The 18,413-nt window shown below is 40.5% G+C and overlaps 2 protein-coding genes across 51 annotated transcripts in view; one reads left to right on the forward strand and one right to left on the reverse strand.

Moving 5' to 3' along the window:
* Window positions 1–4,314: 4,314 nt before the first annotated feature.
* LOC127045875 (5-beta-cholestane-3-alpha,7-alpha-diol 12-alpha-hydroxylase) overlaps window positions 4,315–18,413 on the reverse strand; it is a 331,656-nt gene continuing 317,557 nt past the window's right edge. Inside the window, exon 2 of the mRNA XM_050942645.1 lies at window positions 4,315–4,371. The gene's annotated coding sequence lies outside the window, so the exon portion shown is untranslated. The remainder of the gene's footprint in view (window positions 4,372–18,413) is intronic.
* The window catches only part of OBSCN (obscurin, cytoskeletal calmodulin and titin-interacting RhoGEF), a 301,886-nt gene continuing 298,389 nt past the window's right edge, over window positions 14,917–18,413 (forward strand). For all 50 annotated transcript variants that reach the window (XM_050942340.1, XM_050942350.1, XM_050942329.1 and 47 more), the window contains exon 1: window positions 14,917–15,134. The gene's annotated coding sequence lies outside the window, so the exon portion shown is untranslated. The remainder of the gene's footprint in view (window positions 15,135–18,413) is intronic.

Below are 18,413 nucleotides of genomic sequence, written 5' to 3' on the forward strand. Positions count from 1 at the left end.
TTCCCAATTATCATTCATATTTTTCTGATTAAATTCTTCCTCCTAGTTGATTTGGCTCATAACTGGCCATGGCAAGTCATGAGTGTAGAAATATAAATGAGAGATCTCTCTCAAAAACTATAAACTTGATTATAGGTTCAAGGTCAACTCCAGTCAGGACTTGATCGGTTTGAGCTTTTAAATACAGCTCACATTTATGCGCCATGATTTGCCGTTTCACTTAAGGTGTTTGAAAGAAATAAATAGAAGACTAACAGATGAAAGCCAAGTACTAATAGGCCTATTTATTGCCTTTCCTTAGAGCAAAAAGCAACCTTTCAATCAGGAGCCAGCATATCACTAATGTTGCTTTATCCTCCGCAGTAATAAGAGTTGAAGACAGATGAAAGTAGCAGAAGAACCTGGCTCTAACAGTAAGGTCAACGTATCTAGAAAAATCTGCTTGGTCGTACTGAGACTTTTGGCTGTGTGTGTTCGTACATACATATGTAACAGGGAAAGAGCGAGAGAACATGAACTAACAGGTGGCAACAAAGTGGCTGATGCAGCTAAAGAGGAAGCATCCTCCAAGCCTGTCTACAGTATACTTACTGGCCCTCTGGTGTCAATCATGCACAGGAAGTTCTTCCACTGAATTGGTTTGTTCCTCCCATCGCTGCAGTGAACCTGCAACATGCAATGTGTGAGATTTGATTTTTTTTCCCCTTAGTGGCATGGACATATTTAGGGTTCAATACGTCATGCATCTGACGAAGTGGGTATTCACCCACGAAAACTCATGCTCCAAAACATCTGTTAGTCTATAAGGTGCCACAGGATTCTTTGCTGCTTTTACAGATACAGACTAACACGGCTACCCCTCTGATACGTCAGTGCCCTGCATCATGCACATTGTATTGTCCTTTGCTGTTTACCCAGTGTACATAATACGAAGGAACCACACATGTACAGTAGGTCCATTCAACAGAGTTTACTAGTATACAGCATGCAGAGTCTAGCTACATATTGACTTTGCTGTTTTGGCAGGGTTCTGTTGGCTTCTGAAGGAGACAATGAGAACTCACAAACTGCTCAGGGGATACTACTCAATTGCTATACACTACAAAGGTGTTATCATTCTGATCTGGTAGTGTTTTACATTTGCATTGCACTGATATAAATAAATACAAAAGGTTCAGGACAATGGATTATTGTGCAATTAATGGAGCAGAATCTAAAATTCCTCTGTGCCCTGTGGGGAGGCCTTGAAGGATAATGTTATGATACAGGCACAATTGCATATTAAAATTCAGAAAAAAAGGGATTTCTCATTTCCTCAAAAACTGTGTAGATGAACAAACAATAAGACCATGTAACAGGAAACAATATTTTTTTAAAGATAGTAATATGCATACTAATGTACAAGACTGTCTCCTTAACAGAAAGGATTAATTAACAAGCAATTAGGGATTACCTCTTTTTGGACCCCAATCCCAAATGGAGCCTTTGGTGGCTACCATAATATACTGGTAAATATTTATTATCATTTATTAATAAATAATTAACCAACACAAAGGGAGGGAAAAGTTAAGCTGGCTTCTGAGAGAGAAATTACTTGTTTTTATCCTTCTCCAGGTTAAGCTTCACAATGTGACTCTTGGATGGTTAATACTTTTCTGTAAATCCATGTTTTTCTAGCTCTTGGGACCTAACAGTGATCTCTCTCCTACCTTACAGTGATGCGATGCCATTGACTGCAGTGGAGTCCCTCCTTATTCTCTCCAGCGGGGATGAGAATATCGCCTTGGAGTCCCCATCCTAAATCTGGAAGGGAATAACTGTGCAGGCCAAATTTTAAGCCTTAATTAAACTCATACATGTAAGTCAATGCACGTTTGCAGTTGTAAGTGACAGCAGCCAAGGCCTCATGATTGTCCCAAATGCTTTCCGCCCTCAGCCTCTAACAGAAATGTTAGTCATGTGTGGCAAGGCACCTTCTCAGTCTCCCCAGCCTCTACTGCTTTTAGCCCTGGTGAGACAGGCTTGGGTAATGCAGTCCCCCTTGGGACACAGGGGGAGTCTGCGCCCCATATCTCCACCAGTCCTGTTTAGCGTATTCTTACTCCCTTGTGGGAGAGAATACTGCCTCCCCTCCTGGTGAGTCTCACTGTTTTGCTGCTCTGGGAGCAGGGCTCCTTCTCTCTCCACTCTCCCCCTGCCTTCTTTCTTCCCAGGGAAGGGTTTAAAAAGGTCTCAGGCAGCCCCAAGTTGGAATCAGCTGATCCTAATTAACTTCAGGTAGCTCCCCCTCAGCGGATTCAACCCTTTCACATCTGAACCTGATTGACCTGTGGTTGCCTCTCAATTGATAAGGAGGAGGGCCTTTTAACCCTCTGGGACTGATTCCTACCCCTCCCTTGCAGCTGTCTGTCCTGAGTTTATCACACATGTCATTTCATGCATTATTAGAAAGTGCTCAGAAACTACAGTGAGAACAGCAGTATAAGACCCTATATAGAACAGAGTATAGAATTTGAGGTTGAAGCTCAGGTTTTTTTCTTCCCCAGTATACCCCAAATAAGTATTAGGCTGAATATAAATTCAGCTTGATTAAATACTACAAAAACCACAGCTGTCTAGACTATCAAGGTGCCGTACTAACATGTAGGAAGAAGTCTGTTACTGCTGCAGAGAGCTTATCAGCTAGGCTTACAACAAAATGAAATGGATGAACCAGGCAGAAGAGAGGATGAGGTAACAATAAAATTAGCTTGTTTCTGCATAATAAGCAGTTGTCTGAGTTTGCCTCCGGTCTAGCCATTGTAAGCTGGCTGTATTCTGTAAGCATCATGGAAGAGATGAGTCACCAGGGGAGATTTGACAGAGGATAAGGTGATGGCTTTCTTTTATGTTGATATTTTCTTCCTGATTAAGGCTCTGATTTAAGAAAGGATTTAAGCATGTGCCTAATTTTGAGCATATGAGTAATCCCACTGACTCCAATGGAGACTACGCGTGCTCTTAAAACTAGGTTTGTGTTTAAGTATCTCTCTGAATGGGGCCTGACTCTTGTAATAACGTGTTTCATATTATAAATTATCTTGTTTCATTTTGTGTCCTAGTGTTAATCTGAATATTGATTTTTGTATGGAAAGAAAAGGCCTCTACTCCCTTCTATCTTCCCGCCTGCCTACATTTTCTGATGACTACATGGGCTCTAAAGATATATCTTGGGTGGTTTGGATAAAGTTTGATGAGATTGGTGATGTTTCGATACCTCTTGGCAAAGAATGGCATATCGCCATGCAGATGGAGGCTGCCTCCATGTTAGGGTTAGGTAATAACTCACTATAACAGATACACTTCATGCTGGATAGTGAAACCCTGCCCATCAAAAAGTACTAAACCCCAACAACACAAACTTTGTTTTAGGAATCCTTATTTGAAAACATTATTTGGATTAAGCCCTCAGTGAGGTTAACGTCTCCCCTGAAAGAAATCTGTCTGTCTGCAACATTACATTGAGAGTTTCCTCTCAAGTTTGCAAATGTTTTCAAAGAGGAAGGCGGACATAAAGATGTGAAGTTACTTACAGGGCTATTGAATGACGCAAAATAATACATGGAGAAATCCTTATAAGGCAAATATTTTAGAGCAGGTTGAGGGAGACCTTAGCAATGGAAAGATATCCGAAGAATAAATCTTTCAACAATGTGACTGTTGTCTAACGGAGAATATTATCTAGACACGGCAACGGTACCAGGCTGGACTTGACATTTGCCCATTGGTTATCCTCAGTGATGTGAAAAGTCTTTTGAAGAGAACAAATCCAAACAGGAGATTTTATAAACCTTAATCATACTTTACATCTTCATGAGGAAACCCTTCAGTGATATGGACCTCATCAAAGAAGCAACCACACAATATTCAAAAAGTATTAGGCACTTTTCCTGGACAGTATAAAGTAGATGCTCCAGAAAAGACATTCCTTCTATGAAGAAAACTAAATGTAACTTGTATCTGTTGTATATGAAACTTAGAAGGAACCTTACATGATATAATGGCAAGTAGTTGCAGATGTGCCTCCAAGAGTTTTTGATACTCTTTGTAAGCAGAAAAAGTTCCAACTCTACACCAAATGGAGAACAGCAGAAAAGAGTCCTGTGGCACCTTATAGACTAAAAGACATTTTGGAGCATGAGCTTTCGTGGGTGAATACCCACTTCGTCAGATGCATGATTATTCTTACTCCCTTGTGGAAGAGAGTACTGCCTCATGCATCTGACGAAGTGGGTATTCACCCACGAAAGCTCATGCTCCAATATGTCTGTTAGTCTATAAGGTGCCACAGGATTCTTTGCTGCTTTTACAGATCCAGACTAACACGGCTACCTCTCTGATACTTGACAAATGGAGAACATAACACACACATATCTAGTCCAAACACATCCTCTTCATGGGGTTTGGCTCTGTTGCTAACTCAGATAACAATAAGCTTGCTTCCCAAGCTTCAGACATCCAAGAGATTTCTCTGCAGGACATCTTGATGCCAAATCTTTGTTCCCTATGCCCAAGAGAGATTCCAATCCCTCTAATAACTTGGGTGAAGCTAATTGGATCCACCTGCTGGTATGAATCTGCCATTATTAAACTTCTCTTACCTCAACATCTAGCAACAAACTAGAAACCGAAGTTGAGAGAATTGCCTCCTTCTAAAACCTTTTATTAATGAGAACTCTGAAAATAATCATGCTGAAATATATCTTTTAAATTATGATTAGATAATTCCCACCCCGCACTTCTTAAAATATTTTTCTAATTACCCCACCCATCCAATCAGGCTAGAGTCTGTGCTGGCTTTTATAACTTGTGCAACTCCATTGAAAGCTGTAAGTCATTCTGCATAGAATTTGACTTATGCTCTCAAAATAAGCAACAGTCTGCATAACCCATTAGAGTTTTCAGCACTCAAATGAGATGATAACCCTACCCCTTCCCCTAAAATAAACATTAGTCTCTGATGTACTCCAGGTCCTTCTTAAATACCTATCTCATTACAGCTGACTGAATTGATTTGTATATAACTGCCTGTTGATCCTCCCAATGTCTACTTCTGTCTGTCCTCAAATCAGCCTTTCTCAAACTTTTGAAAGCTGAGCCCATCTTCAGAAAAGTTCAGCCAATCTCACTCCTGTCCCCTTTTTGCCATGCTAATATGGGGTGTCTTCCTCTTAATTTATACATCTTCTGTGCTCCTTTAATTCTCCAACTAGTCCTTTGTGCCCTCAGGGACCTGTGCCGCATCCTTTCAGAAATGCTATCTTAGGCTAGGAGTTCTCACAACAAATTTTTTGGTGGCCTCAGAGTGCGGCCACCAACTGTTGCTGGTGGCCACTTGGACAATTTTTCCTAAAATACTTACTTAAGTTTAGGGCAAATAAATAAATATCCACATATACATGTCCAAATCATTGTAATTTATCTATGTAGGTGTGTGTGGTTTTTTGTTTTTTTTTTTTTACAGACTCATAATAAAAATAATTACAGTTATCTCTATTCTTTACTGGACATAAACAGAACAGAAATACAGATAAGGTGCTTTGCCCATTCTTGTCTTTTGTCTGGTTTCTTTTGCTTTTATGGTTGCCTTTAAAAAAAAAAACTTGTTAGTTACTAAGTCTGCTGTGAAAAGTGATATTAAGAAACATACAGATATCACTTTTCACAGCAGACTTACTCAGCCCCGGCAAGCCCAGGGACAAATTAAGCCTTAGATGGGGAGGTGGGTACAGGGCCCAGGGGCAGTGAGTCACTGCGGGAGGAGCAGTGGCCAGAGGTAGTGGAGGGGAAGGAGGAGCTCAAGGCCAGAGCCTGCCACCACACAGCCAGGGAATGGAACCCGAAGGCCCATGCCCAGGGAATAGGGCCCAGGGACAGAGCCTGAATCCTGTGGCTGGAGCCTGCCACCCACTACCCCAGGGATGAAGCCCGACTCCACCGCCCTGGGGAAGGTGGGGAACTCACCGGCTGCCTACTCCTCCAGCTTGTGTGTCTCCAGAGGGGGGCGGGGCCCAACCACTGCTGGTGGCCCCAGGGAAGGGCAGCTGCCTTGCCCCCAGTCACCATCCAGGAGGCTGTGGCCGCAAGAAGAGCCCGTGGTGGCTGCATTTGAGAAATGCTACCTTAAGCTATGAGCCACTTGGAGGAAGGACCATCCATCTCTTCTAGTGTTTGGAAAGTAACTGGTACATGTTGGATGCTAACACAAATAAAGATTAGAGCTAGTTGAAAGATATCAATAACTTTTTTTGTGGGGAAAATTTCCTTTATTTTTCATTTTCATCAAAATTTCCCATGCAAAGTTGTCAGTTCTCAATGTAAAACCAAAACCTGAGCATTTAATTTTAATTACAAAAAATCAGTTTTTGAAAACAAAAACTTTTTACCAAAGTAAATTATTAGCTTTTGTGTGTTTGGTGAAAAACAGGGAAAATTTTTTTGTTACATTCTGTGAAAATTGTAATTTAAATTGAATTTTTTTTGACAAAGCAGTTTTTTTCCTGAAAAAGTACTTTTTGACCAAAAATGTTGTCAAAGTTAGAATCAAGACTTACAATTTGTCAGACCACTCTGTTTATTAGCGCAGCGCTCCGTCAATAACATTCAGAATATGGAAGTGGCCATGCAAGGCCCAAACAGTCTTATTTATACAGATAAAAGAGCGGGAATTAGACAAAGGGACAAAGAAAGCAAAACAGGAAAATTCACCTGGGGCACAGCATGCATATCCTATTTCCTTACTAACTGTTATCGATTTAAGGCTAATACTTTACCAATTGCCCTTAAACGGAACAAAAAAGCATTGCAAATTAAACCTTGCTAAGTTTTACAATTGATAACTAAGACAATGTACATTGAGACTTAAGCCTTTAATGTTTTTTTAATTTACTTAACATAGACACAATAGAGAATTTTGTTTCTTACTATTTAAATTTTAAAACAAAGAGTTAGAGGGGGCCCAATTTGTAATGCATATGGGAAAACAGAATTTTATAGTTCCAGAGGGTTATTTTTTTTTGGTATTTAAAAAAAAGTGGCTAGCAGGATGAAATTAAATTATACTGTAATTTTTATGGGACATTATAAAATCCTGCTTTTACATATTTCCCTTTTGACATTAAGATTATTAATTGCCAGTATTACTTTTTATTTAGTTTACATAATAGAAAATACTGGGAGGTGATTTGGGCCTGTGGCTTTAGCTTTACATATATTTGTTTTATTTACCAGCACATTTTAAACATTTTGATTAAACACATACAATTTAAAACCAAAAACAATTAGGGGTAGTAACATTAGTATGCCAGTAGTTGTGGGAGACCATTCAGAAAATATGTTATACCAATGGTAAGCTGTTATGCTTTTTTGCAGTGGCAATTTTTAACATGTTTTCATTTGCATGTATAATATGAATAGTTAAGTTTTTTACATTTTTTTTTTTAGGAACCATGTTACCTTTTTACCTTTTAACAGATGATTGGTAACTGTTTGCCATTTAGTGCCAAGATTGATAGAGAACTTAACTAAATTAGTGCTTACAGTAAGCTAAGACTTTTTTGGTGTTGTTGTTGTTGTGGCAAATAGTAAATGTGATTATTGGTAAACACAGTACTTACATTACATTTACATTTGTCTTTTGGTAAGTTGCTAACACTTTTTAAACACTTTTTTCCAAGAATTAACACATACACATAGTTCATTATACAGTACTTTGGATTATCTGAAAGACAAAAAGAACATTTTTTTATTCTTTTTGGGGTGGCATTGATTATTGCTTAAAGATTTCATTCTTTTACAAATACCCTTTCTGACTGCAGGCAAAACAGAGGAATTACCCCCTTATTTTCTTGTGGTTTTTTTGTTTTATAGGCAGGCCAGGTTTTAACGGGTTTTACTTTTTAAGGGTTATGCAAAAATTATTCCACTGTTTAGTTATTAAATTCATGAGGTGGTGTACCTTAAGTTTTGCCTCTTATATAGCAGACCAAGTTTGTAATGTTTTTCCTGCTGTGTTAAGCTTTAAGTTTATTTACAGGTAATAGCTGGGAAGCATCAGTACCATATTACTTTAAAGGATTTTTTCAAAAATCATACACACTACAAGTTGTTACAGGGGTACTTACTAACATTAAAGTTATTTTAATGTTTAATATTAACAGTAACATTAGCATCAAATTTATAAAAGGTATCTTGTTATACCATGCCTTTTATGTAGGCAGTTTGTGTGCTGTCCAGGTATGTTCTTTATTTGCAGCTTCTTTTGTGCTTTTTTTATTAGTTAGGTAATTTGCATCAACACAGGCTAGGCTTTTGGATTCAAAGCCATCAGCAGAGCTCAGAGACTCTGTCTTAACACACAGGGATCTGAAAAAGAAAACACAGCCTATTGCGGCTCTTTTTGGAGCCTTAATAGGATTTTAATTCAGCAGCATGTTTTATTTGCATTTTTTTTTTTACATTCCTTTCTACAATATACGCTGCACATGTCCTACGGAAAATGCACATTCTTTTTATACTATAACTTTTTAAAAACATTAGCCATATTAATTTTTACATAAGGTATAACTGTTTCTTTTGTTTTTACAGAGTTTTCATGTATTCTTATTAAAGTGACAGTCTGATTCCACAGAGCCATTTTAAGGCTCAGTGTTTTTAATATTGTTTCTTTTTGTTTTGTGCACCTCACCTCTGCTGTTGCTTCAGAGGGTCACTGTTAATTTCTTATTTTTTCACTACAGCTCTTATCTGCTATTGTTACAAAAAAACAAAACAAACAAACAAACAGACTCCAGAATCTTTACCTATTCTCCTGATTTTGACTGCCCTATTGCAGCCATGACTTGGTCTTTATTTAAAAACATTTTAATTTTTGTAAAGAATTAAGTTACCCCTTAAGGGTTAAATGCTAAATCCCAAAGCCAAACAACACTAATTACCTGTGTCTTGCAAAAAGGTCTGTCAGTTTTGCAACTTTGAATTAAAGAGTCAAATGAATTTTTAGTGGCATTAAAAACAAAAACAAAATCAATTTATCTTACACCTACAAAACAGTAGTTTTACAAACCAGATGTGCTGGTTTAGATTTTAAGAACGTTACATATTTTCACAGACAAATAGATACATACACATTTTCTTTTCCTTAACATTTCTTTACACTGCTTTGTTTTTGCATAGCTGTATATATATATATGGATTATTTACAGGCACTCTTCTGGAAAAGGGCCCATTTTCCCTTCAGAATGGCTGGAAAAGAAACCAAGAATTCTCTCTCTTTAACATGGTCCTTTTTAACATTTTCCACAAAGTTTAACTGCTTAATTTTCTTCAGCCTCTGTAGAGTTAACTTTTCACTCTCTTTTCTTAAATCACTTGTTTATGTCCCAAAATGACACCTTTATTACCTCAGATTTCACCATTTTAAGTATTGTTCCAGGAGTTCATGCCTGCACTTACTGCTTTTCTTACTCCTGACACTATTCCCTTAGGGCTTTCAACCTGTTTCTTTATCTGTTGCTTGCCTGCTTGTCTGGGCCCGATCCTGCTTTTTTTTTTTTTTTCCCAATGAACCGTTTGTGAGTGCTATTGTGGTCACTTCACAATTTTGAAAGAAATGTTCAAGGAAAGGGACCAGGAAGGGTGGGGGCTAGTTGAGGAGCTCCCCCCCCTTGCTGAATTGGTAGTGGAACACTAAAGATCAGTTTTTGAGGCAGACAACAAAGGGGAACAGAACAAGGGGCTTTTTGTCCTTTTTACAATGAGATGGGAGTATGAAGGGGGTTGGATCGATCTGGGGTTTGGAGAACGGGGTAAAGGGGAGCGCTCGGTCTGGTGGTGGGAGAGGAGGCTTTTAATAAAGCTTTTAACTTATTATTTTAATAAAGCTTTTAACTTATTATTTGAATAATTGAGAGAGGCGAGTTTTGATTTTGTCCACCTACGATTTGCTTCTTCCCACCACTGCATGAAACAATTAACCTCTCCTTTAGCCAATTTAGTTTTAGGTTGGCCGAGTTTGTTCTTTAAGACGTCCACTCAGTCTTTGTTCCAAGATTTTAACAGTGGCCACTGAGTTTTGGGATCCCCCTGAGTTAGCCTAGACCATTTTCCCAGAAATTTACAGGAGTCTGGACCCTTTTTACAGGAGTCTGGACCCATTCTAAATACATAAAATGAGCCGGCGTTCATTTAGGGAACTGTCTCAACTTAGACGTCTGGTTACCAGTACAGGAGGACTTTCACACACCAATCACACAAGAAGGAAATTCAGGTTCGTCAGAGCGATGCCTGCTGCAACACACAAAAGGAGCCCACAGGCTACTGCCTCAATTGCCCTTGCTTTCACACTAAGGGTTTTACCCAAGGTGTGGTGCGGCTGCAATTGTGCAGATTTCACTTACTCAGACCGCGGGGACAGGAACCCCTTGGTCGGCCGATCCCCAGATAGAGACGGCACCCAGATTCAAACACTCCACAAGAGGACAGATAGACACAGAGACAGGACAGTCCTCAGTCCGGACAAAACACAGAAATAATTACCTGACCAGATTCCTGATGTCAGATCCCGGGATCCCTACTAGAACAGAGTGGGAACCAACAGGTTCGATGGCGTAGACCTCACTGTGGCTGTGCGCCTTTCTGCTCTAGTGGAGGACCGCTTGGGCCAAATGCCCAGGTGCCGGCTGCCACGGTCATCCTACAAAAACAGTCAGGAATCACACAGCCCCAGTGAAGACGGTTGCCATCTCAGTGGAACCTCCAAATTGTCAAAGTTAGAATCAGGACTTACAATTTGTCAGACCACTCTGTTTATTAGCGCAGCGCTCCGCCAATAACATTCAGAATATGTGAGTGGCCATGCAAGGCCCAAACAGTCTTATTTATACAGATAAAAGAGCGGGAATTAGACAAAGGGACAAAGAAAGCAAAACAGGAAAATTCACCTGGGGCACAGCATGCATATCCTATTTCCTTACTAACTGTTATCGATTTAAGGCTAATGCTTCACCAATTGCCCTTAAACGGTGCAATTGTTCTATGTTAATGTTTGTATTCCTGACACCTGGATTGCAGCATTCCAACAGTTTTGCTTAAAGGTACAGACAACATTTCTTTAATCCTTTCTATTCTTACTATATAATTTATTCTACTTTCACAATGTCAATCAGCTCTAATAAACAGGAATACGCAAATCAGGCTTAGTAGACCTAAAGCTTGCTGGGCTGTACTAAAACAAAGAATCTTACTGACTCCAAAGGATGAGCAGGAGTTGTGATAGCAGCAAAGCATTTTGAATCAGTTTGGAATTGCTTTATCTTCAGCGCAGAGAGAGTTTAGATGGGGAGTGTTGCATTTTTGCATAGCTCCCAAGCTTCACATTGGTCCCATATTTTTATAAAAACAAGGAATTTTATGAATTAAAAACCCTTTCAATAAAGGTTGCTAACTAAGGTTAATAAAAGTTAGCAGCGTGACTTAGTGGATAGAGCACTGAAATAGGAGTTAGAAGAGCTAGGGTCTACTTCTCCCCCTGCCACTGATCTGTTGCATGATCTTGGGCAAGTCACTTCTCCCTTTGTAGAGAGGATGAGAGAACAAATCTTATGTGACTGATGCTAGTCATGTCACTTAACTAGGCTTGGAAGGATTTGATTTTTGTTGGTAATTTTTTTTATTGATTTCACCACACAGTGACAAAAAATATTTCAATTGAAGAGAACTGAAATTTGCAGATTAGCAAAGTAAGAAAAAACGTTGCTTGAGAACTTCTTAGAGTTTGATTTAAGGATATTTACTATGTAAATTTTGACATGAGAAGTTGACAATTTCTGTTTCAACGGTTATAAAGCTTTAACTTTTTGAATCTCAACATCTACTGTCATTAAACAATTATTTGACCCCCTCGCCCAATGTCAAGCAACTGTGAAAATTCAAATTGATAAAAAATAAATGCATAAAAATAAATCAGTACTATCTGTTGGAATTATAAACAAATAAAAATTGAATTCTGCCAAGCCTACACATGCATGAGTGGAGATGGTTCAGACTCTATGATGATGATGGTGGTACAAGGACAGATATAGAGTAGAAAAACATTAAAGTTGAAACATATGCTTGTGAAGGTATGTAACACTTAAATGCTTAAATGTGGATCAGATCTTATTGGAGAGGTTCAGAAAGCTAATTTCCCCTTTTTTTCAATGTAACTTTTCATAGACCTCTCTACTTTTGTGTCTTATCTGGGACATGAAGCAGAAGCGCCAGTAGATAGGGGAACAATGAATGATTCAGGTAAACCCCGCAGGCGAGTCCTTCCAGGAGATAAAGGGGCAGATGCTTTAAGTGGCTGGAACAGAAGGGTAACTTGAGACCCACTGTCGGAAACAGCTTGGCAACAATGCCCTTTGCCCACACATTCACTTCAGCCTTGGGCCCACAGAATCCATTAGGTATATTGTTGTTGGGTGAAGGCTGTGGATGGAACTTCAGAAATTAAATGTTGTAGGAGTGGGTCTGGTTTCAGGACCCAGGATATTCCCTTTCTTGGTCCCTTCGAAGTTTTCTGGTGGGTGCTCAGTGTACAGGACCTTGAATCATTTGGAGACTTTCCTGAGGTTCACCCGATTGCAACAGATTCTTAGAAGGTGGACATCCTCACCATACTTACAGCAGATGTGTAAGGGATCCTAGGGATGATGGTCTCATCATGGGGGGTGATCCTCATGATCTCAGCCTCTCTGGAAATAGTCTCTCTCTTTCATTCTCTCTTAGTCAGGTGGACAAGTTCCTTAACTTCTGGTCATCTGAGAGGGTGGCACATTATTTTCTGGTGGTCTCATGGACAGAACAGCTACTTTCCTTTGGAGTTCTGCCAGGTGTTTCTTCATAAGCATGGTGTCAGACTGGTTCATCTCTGACAGCTTCAAGGGCTCTCACTCTCACAGAAGTTCCTCTAGTTGGGCTCTCGGGAGTCTTTCAAAGACCAGACACTGTTCATAGGCCAAAAACCAACCAACCAAACAACACATTTTTTTTTACAACTATGTATAACAGCGCCACCTGGTGACTCCAGTCATAACAATAATACTGAATTTCAAGTGGTTTACGTGATTCTTATTACATCATGGGTCATTGTTTGTGCAACTATAACCTGAAGCAATTGTTTCCAGTTTCAGAAATCTCATGGCAGGCATTAGCCTGAAAGGTCTAATTCTTGTCTATTGTTTTAAGTGCTATTGTTCTTTGAAAAATGACTGTGTAGAAGTAGAGACAAGGTGGGTGAGGTAATATCATTTATTGGACCAGCTACAGTTGGTAAGAGAGACAAGGTTTTGAGCTTACACAAAGTTCTTCAGGTCCTGAAGAAGAGCTCTCTGGAAGCTTGAAAGCTTGTCTCTCTTACCAACAGAAGTTGGTCCAATAACAGATATTGCCTCATCCACTTTGTGTGTCTAATATCCTTGGACTGACACAGCTACAACAACACTCCATATGTAAAAGTAACACATTCTTACTCAACCAGTACTGTTCCCAGTGTGTATTTGGGATGTTATCTTCTTAATTTACTGCCCCAAATAAGTACTGACTACTTTTCTCTCCTGTTTACCGGCCAGTGCAGCTGTGGGAGAATGAGCAGGGTTCAGTGCTAGAGCAGCAAAGAATCCTGTGGCACCTTATAGACTAACAGACGTATTGCCGCATGAGCTTTCGTGGGTGAATACCCACTTCATCGGATGCATGTAAGGGAAATTTCCAGGGGCAGCTATATATGTGCAAGCAAGAAGCAGGCTAGAGATAACGAGGTTAGTTCAGTCAGGGAGGATGAGGCCCTGTTCTAGCAGTTGAGATGTGAAAACCAAGGGAGGAGAAACTGCTTTTGTAGTTGACAAGCCATTCACAGTCTTTGTTTAATCTTGAGTTGATGTTGTCAAATTTGCAGATGAACTGAAGCTCAGCAGTTTCTCTTTGAAGTCTGGTCCTTAAATTTTTTTGCTGCAGGATGGCTACCTTTAGATCTGCTATTGCCTGTTAGTCTATAAGGTGCCACAGGACTCTTTGCTGCTTTTACAGATCCAGACTAACACGGCTACCCCTCTGACACTATTCGGTGTTGTGCATTATCAACAGTTATTGACTAAGTTCCAACTGTGGAATCTTCCTCAGCAGGAATGTGTAGACTAGAATGAATTATTGGATTCGAGGCTGTGTTTGAGGAAGTGGTAGTTGGGCAAATGACTTTTTTACTTGTAACATGAGACAATATGACCAGGAGTCACAGAGGGAGAAAATCTACAATCTCACTATGCCGTTTTTGCAGAGTCAGTTTTCAGAGCAGAAGCACACTTTAATATTTGGAGAAGGAGTGGCACCGTCAGTTTTGTTCATTTGCTGTTTATTTGTTGTTCTGCAAATGTCCTTGGTCAAAAAAGCGAACCCTAAAATGAGCTCTTTCTTCCATAAACCCCGTTACTGATCTGAAAGGGAATTCCTCTTTTTCCTAAGGGAGACACTTGTAACACAGATAAACTTTGCCAACAGCCTGTTCTCCTGTCCCTGTTTAACAGCTATCACTTGGCTCTAGGACACACACTTGAGAAGCAGTCCTGAAGAATCCTGGTGCCACAGTCTGTTACACACACACACACACACACACACACCTCTGCTGATTTTTTTTTTCTTCTTTGGATGGGCCGATTGAGTCCCTAGAACTATGCCCTTTCGCCTCTCTACCAGATGAAATTTAATCTCTCCAGTAAATGACACCCAGGGCTATTTTGGAGCTGGGAGGCAGAAGGAGAGCAAAGCACGTCAGCAATTCGAGTGGAGGAGGACAGCCAGGGGGAGAGGTGGGGCGGGGGTGACACAGCCTACACCCCAAGCAGTGGAGACACTGCAGGGGAACTAAGGGACCTTTTACTGCACGTCTGCACCATTGCTGGGGTTTCTGTTTTATTTACTGGAAGGGAGGGGGGACCAAAACCCAGATGGTCTCCCCATGTCCCCCACACCTCATTTTCCCCCTTTTCTCTCAGTAAGGATCTGCTTTCCCTCACCCCGATGAGAGCAGCTTGCCTCCTCAGACTCTGACAAGACTCCAGGTAAGGTCCTGAGGGTGTATGTTGGGGAGCAGCTCATCTGAGGAAGGCAGAGGGACTTGATCATGGCTGAGGGAGGAAGGAGGTGATTTTGGAGTCCACGTTAATTACATCTGAGTATTTATTTCCTTGTTAAAGGTATTTGAGGTAAAAGATGACAAAGCTGAAGGTCAAGGAGACATTGGCCTGAGCAATATTTTGAATTGTTTCACTGGATTATTTTGCCTGGGCGACCAGGAGACTAAAGAACAGCCTCCAAAAGAGATATGGAAAGATGGAGAAAAGAGGGTTGGAGAGGTTACTTGCGAGGGGATTAACTTTGACCTTCGGAGCTTGTGGATGTCAACCTGTGTAACAGATGGGCTTGGTGTGGAGGGTGGGGAAGCTGGGTGTTGAGAGGGAGGGATTTTATTTTATTTCATTTCCAAGGCATAAACCAAGTGTTGCTTTTTTCTTTGGTAAGTTTTTCACTGAGCTCCTCTCTGTCCCCATGTCGGTGCCAATTCAAGCTGCAACCCCCCCCCCCCCCCCGTGCTCTCAGCTCGCATTTCTGCAAATGGCTCTGAGGAGAGATGGAGCCGGACAGCTGGGGCTATTTTCAGAGTGACAGCTCAGGGCAATGGAGCGGGCGCGATGGCAGTGACGTCCACCTTTTAAAATACAGGCATGTTTCTGGAGAATGCCGTTGTCACAAAGGGGATTTTTCTTTTTCTGTGTGTCTTTTTGTTTTGTTTTGAGAATGACAGAACTTTCTGGGTGGTCTGGCTGTTTGAAAATGTTAAAAGGTTATTTCCATTACAGCTGGGTGTTAACTGTACATTTTAAGATATGGCTCTAAAGGAGATTGGGATTGTTCTGATCTCGGGTTTTGGTTTGGGCCTATCGTGTGTGTGATAGGTAGATTAGATTACCACATTACAGTATTGCTAACCTCAAGCATTCAAAAATCGTGACTCAGCCATAAAAGAGAAATCCTGAGATTCTTAAAATTGGGGATCTTTTCCTTGGTTTACTAGTTGCTGAATATTTAGTGTGCTTTAGGGTTACATTTTCAGTCTTTTTTCTGCAACCAGCAGGGCTAGAAAAGTACTGCTTTTAAAAATGAAAGCCGCAATTGTCACAAGAATGGCTTGTCTCCGGAGCTGGGGCAGCAGGGAAACACCAAATAGTGCAAGACTTGTGATAAAACTTATGAGGGTTATGACTCCCATGAATTGCTAGTTATGACCCTGGCAAGCTATGGTAGTATCCCTCTCCCATCCCTCCCACTTTGCTGTTTTTCTCAGTGCCAAAGGGCAGGAATGATGATTCCCAAACTCCAGAAGCTCCAATATATTATCTATTTATGCATCATTGTGTCAGCATGTGTGATGATGGCTTGCAGTGCATGATTCTGTACAGAAAAATAAAAGGTACGGATCCTGCCTCAACAAATTAACTAAGGGCCTGGTCCTACAAGATGCTGAGTGCTCACTGAAGTCAGTGGGAATTGGTGCTGAGCACCTTGCAGGAGTGAGTCCCAAATTAGGCCCCATCCTGAAATGAGGTCCATGTGGGTGGAACCCTGCACTTTCATGGAGCTCATTGCAGGATCAAGGCTGTTTAAGGACTGAGGGGGAAAGAACAATGGATGGAGAGGGATGAAGTTTTCAAAAAATAAGACCATCTAGGGCCCTGATCCAGCCGATGAGTTTAGGCACCTGAATCATCTCATTGATGTCTATGGTCTCTCATGCTTAATGTTAAGCACATAATTAAGAGCTTGTCTGATTGGGGAGCTGGGGGTGTTGTTTCTGGAGTGTGCACATGCTGTGTAGTTCTGGGGGTTTTTGTAATATTTTATTTAATTTAGTTGCACTCGATTAGTCATCAGAAATGTCCAGGCTGCTGTGGCTCAGCAGTAGAGATTATTAAAGCTAAGGGGAAGGACATTCCATCCACTCCCATTAACTGACCTTTGAGGATGCCAGGTGGTTATGCTGTCCCTTACGACTGTGTAAATCTGTAGTAATTCCATTGGCTTCAGTGGAATTACTCCAAATTTAAACTGGCACAACTGAGATGAAAATCTGGCCTCTCAGTTATGGACGCTAGTGCTCCTATGAAATGATCACCAATGAATTCTGCCACATATAAGGCTTTTAGAGTAAAATTCAGCCCAGGTCAGATCTTTGCATACATCATTTAAGTAACGGTGTGAGTGGTAGACAGAGACATCTGCAGGTCATTTGCACTAGTGTGAATGTCATCCTTGCACATTCAGTCTGGTGTAATGTTTGGCTCTGTCCATTGATTATGGAGCCACTTGAATAGCTCTGTAGTTAAGTTTGCAGCTGGCGTGGAATGCTTGCCTTGGGGCTTTCACTTGTTTGTTTGTTTAGTAAAGCTAGCTCATTCCCTGGGAGATCATGAAAGGTAACAGGGCAGATGGATCACTGCAGTTTGCCACTGGCAGCTCTTCTATAGACTTCAGTGGAAATCAGCACTTCCTTACTTCGTTGTCCATATTACTTTTCTTCCCAGTTCAATATTTCAATGATGTGTTTATTTTATATAAAACAATCTATCTGACTGTTGCATGTAAATCACAAATTAACAGTATTTTTATTTTATTTTATCTGATGACATTTGGGATGTGTTTTTTTCTGAAAGCTCCAGCTCCAAGAGTCAAGTGATTATATGAGACTCTCACCTATCTTTTTTTTTTTTAAGTAAGTTTCTAGCCCTCATTACTGCAGAGAAAAGCTTGGAAATGTTACCTCCAAAGTCTCAAAAGCTAGAAAGTACTGAAAAAGGCACCAGATTTAATATTTTAAAGATATCTCATGATTTTTGAACATGTGGGATTGTCACTAGTGTTGTACATTGTAACATAGAGTGGTAAAGAATAAACAATTATTGTTGTCCTCAGTCAAACTTGACTTCTCATGGCTTTTTAAAGGACAGAGTGAAAGCTGACTCAGGATTTCAGGATGTGACCCATATGTAGCAATCTGCATGGAACTTGGAGGGAGGAACACTGGTTGCAGGAAGGAAGAGTTTGGAGGAGGCACGCGGAAGTCAGTCTGTGGGCATATGGTTAGAATGCTAGCTGCAGCTGTAGCACCTGCGTAAATAGTTTTCTTAATAAAGAGCCAGTTTAGTTCTAGAAACACAAAGTCCTCTCATGTTACTACCCAGCATGTGGTACATAAAATATGGTGGCACTAGTCAGCCTAGTGAGACTGACAGCAAGGAAGAGATTGTGACTAACAGTCAAACAAAGTAGCACCTGGAAACAGA

This window comes from Gopherus flavomarginatus, chromosome 2 (assembly GCF_025201925.1).
Source record: "Gopherus flavomarginatus isolate rGopFla2 chromosome 2, rGopFla2.mat.asm, whole genome shotgun sequence".
NCBI lineage: Eukaryota > Metazoa > Chordata > Testudines > Testudinidae > Gopherus > Gopherus flavomarginatus.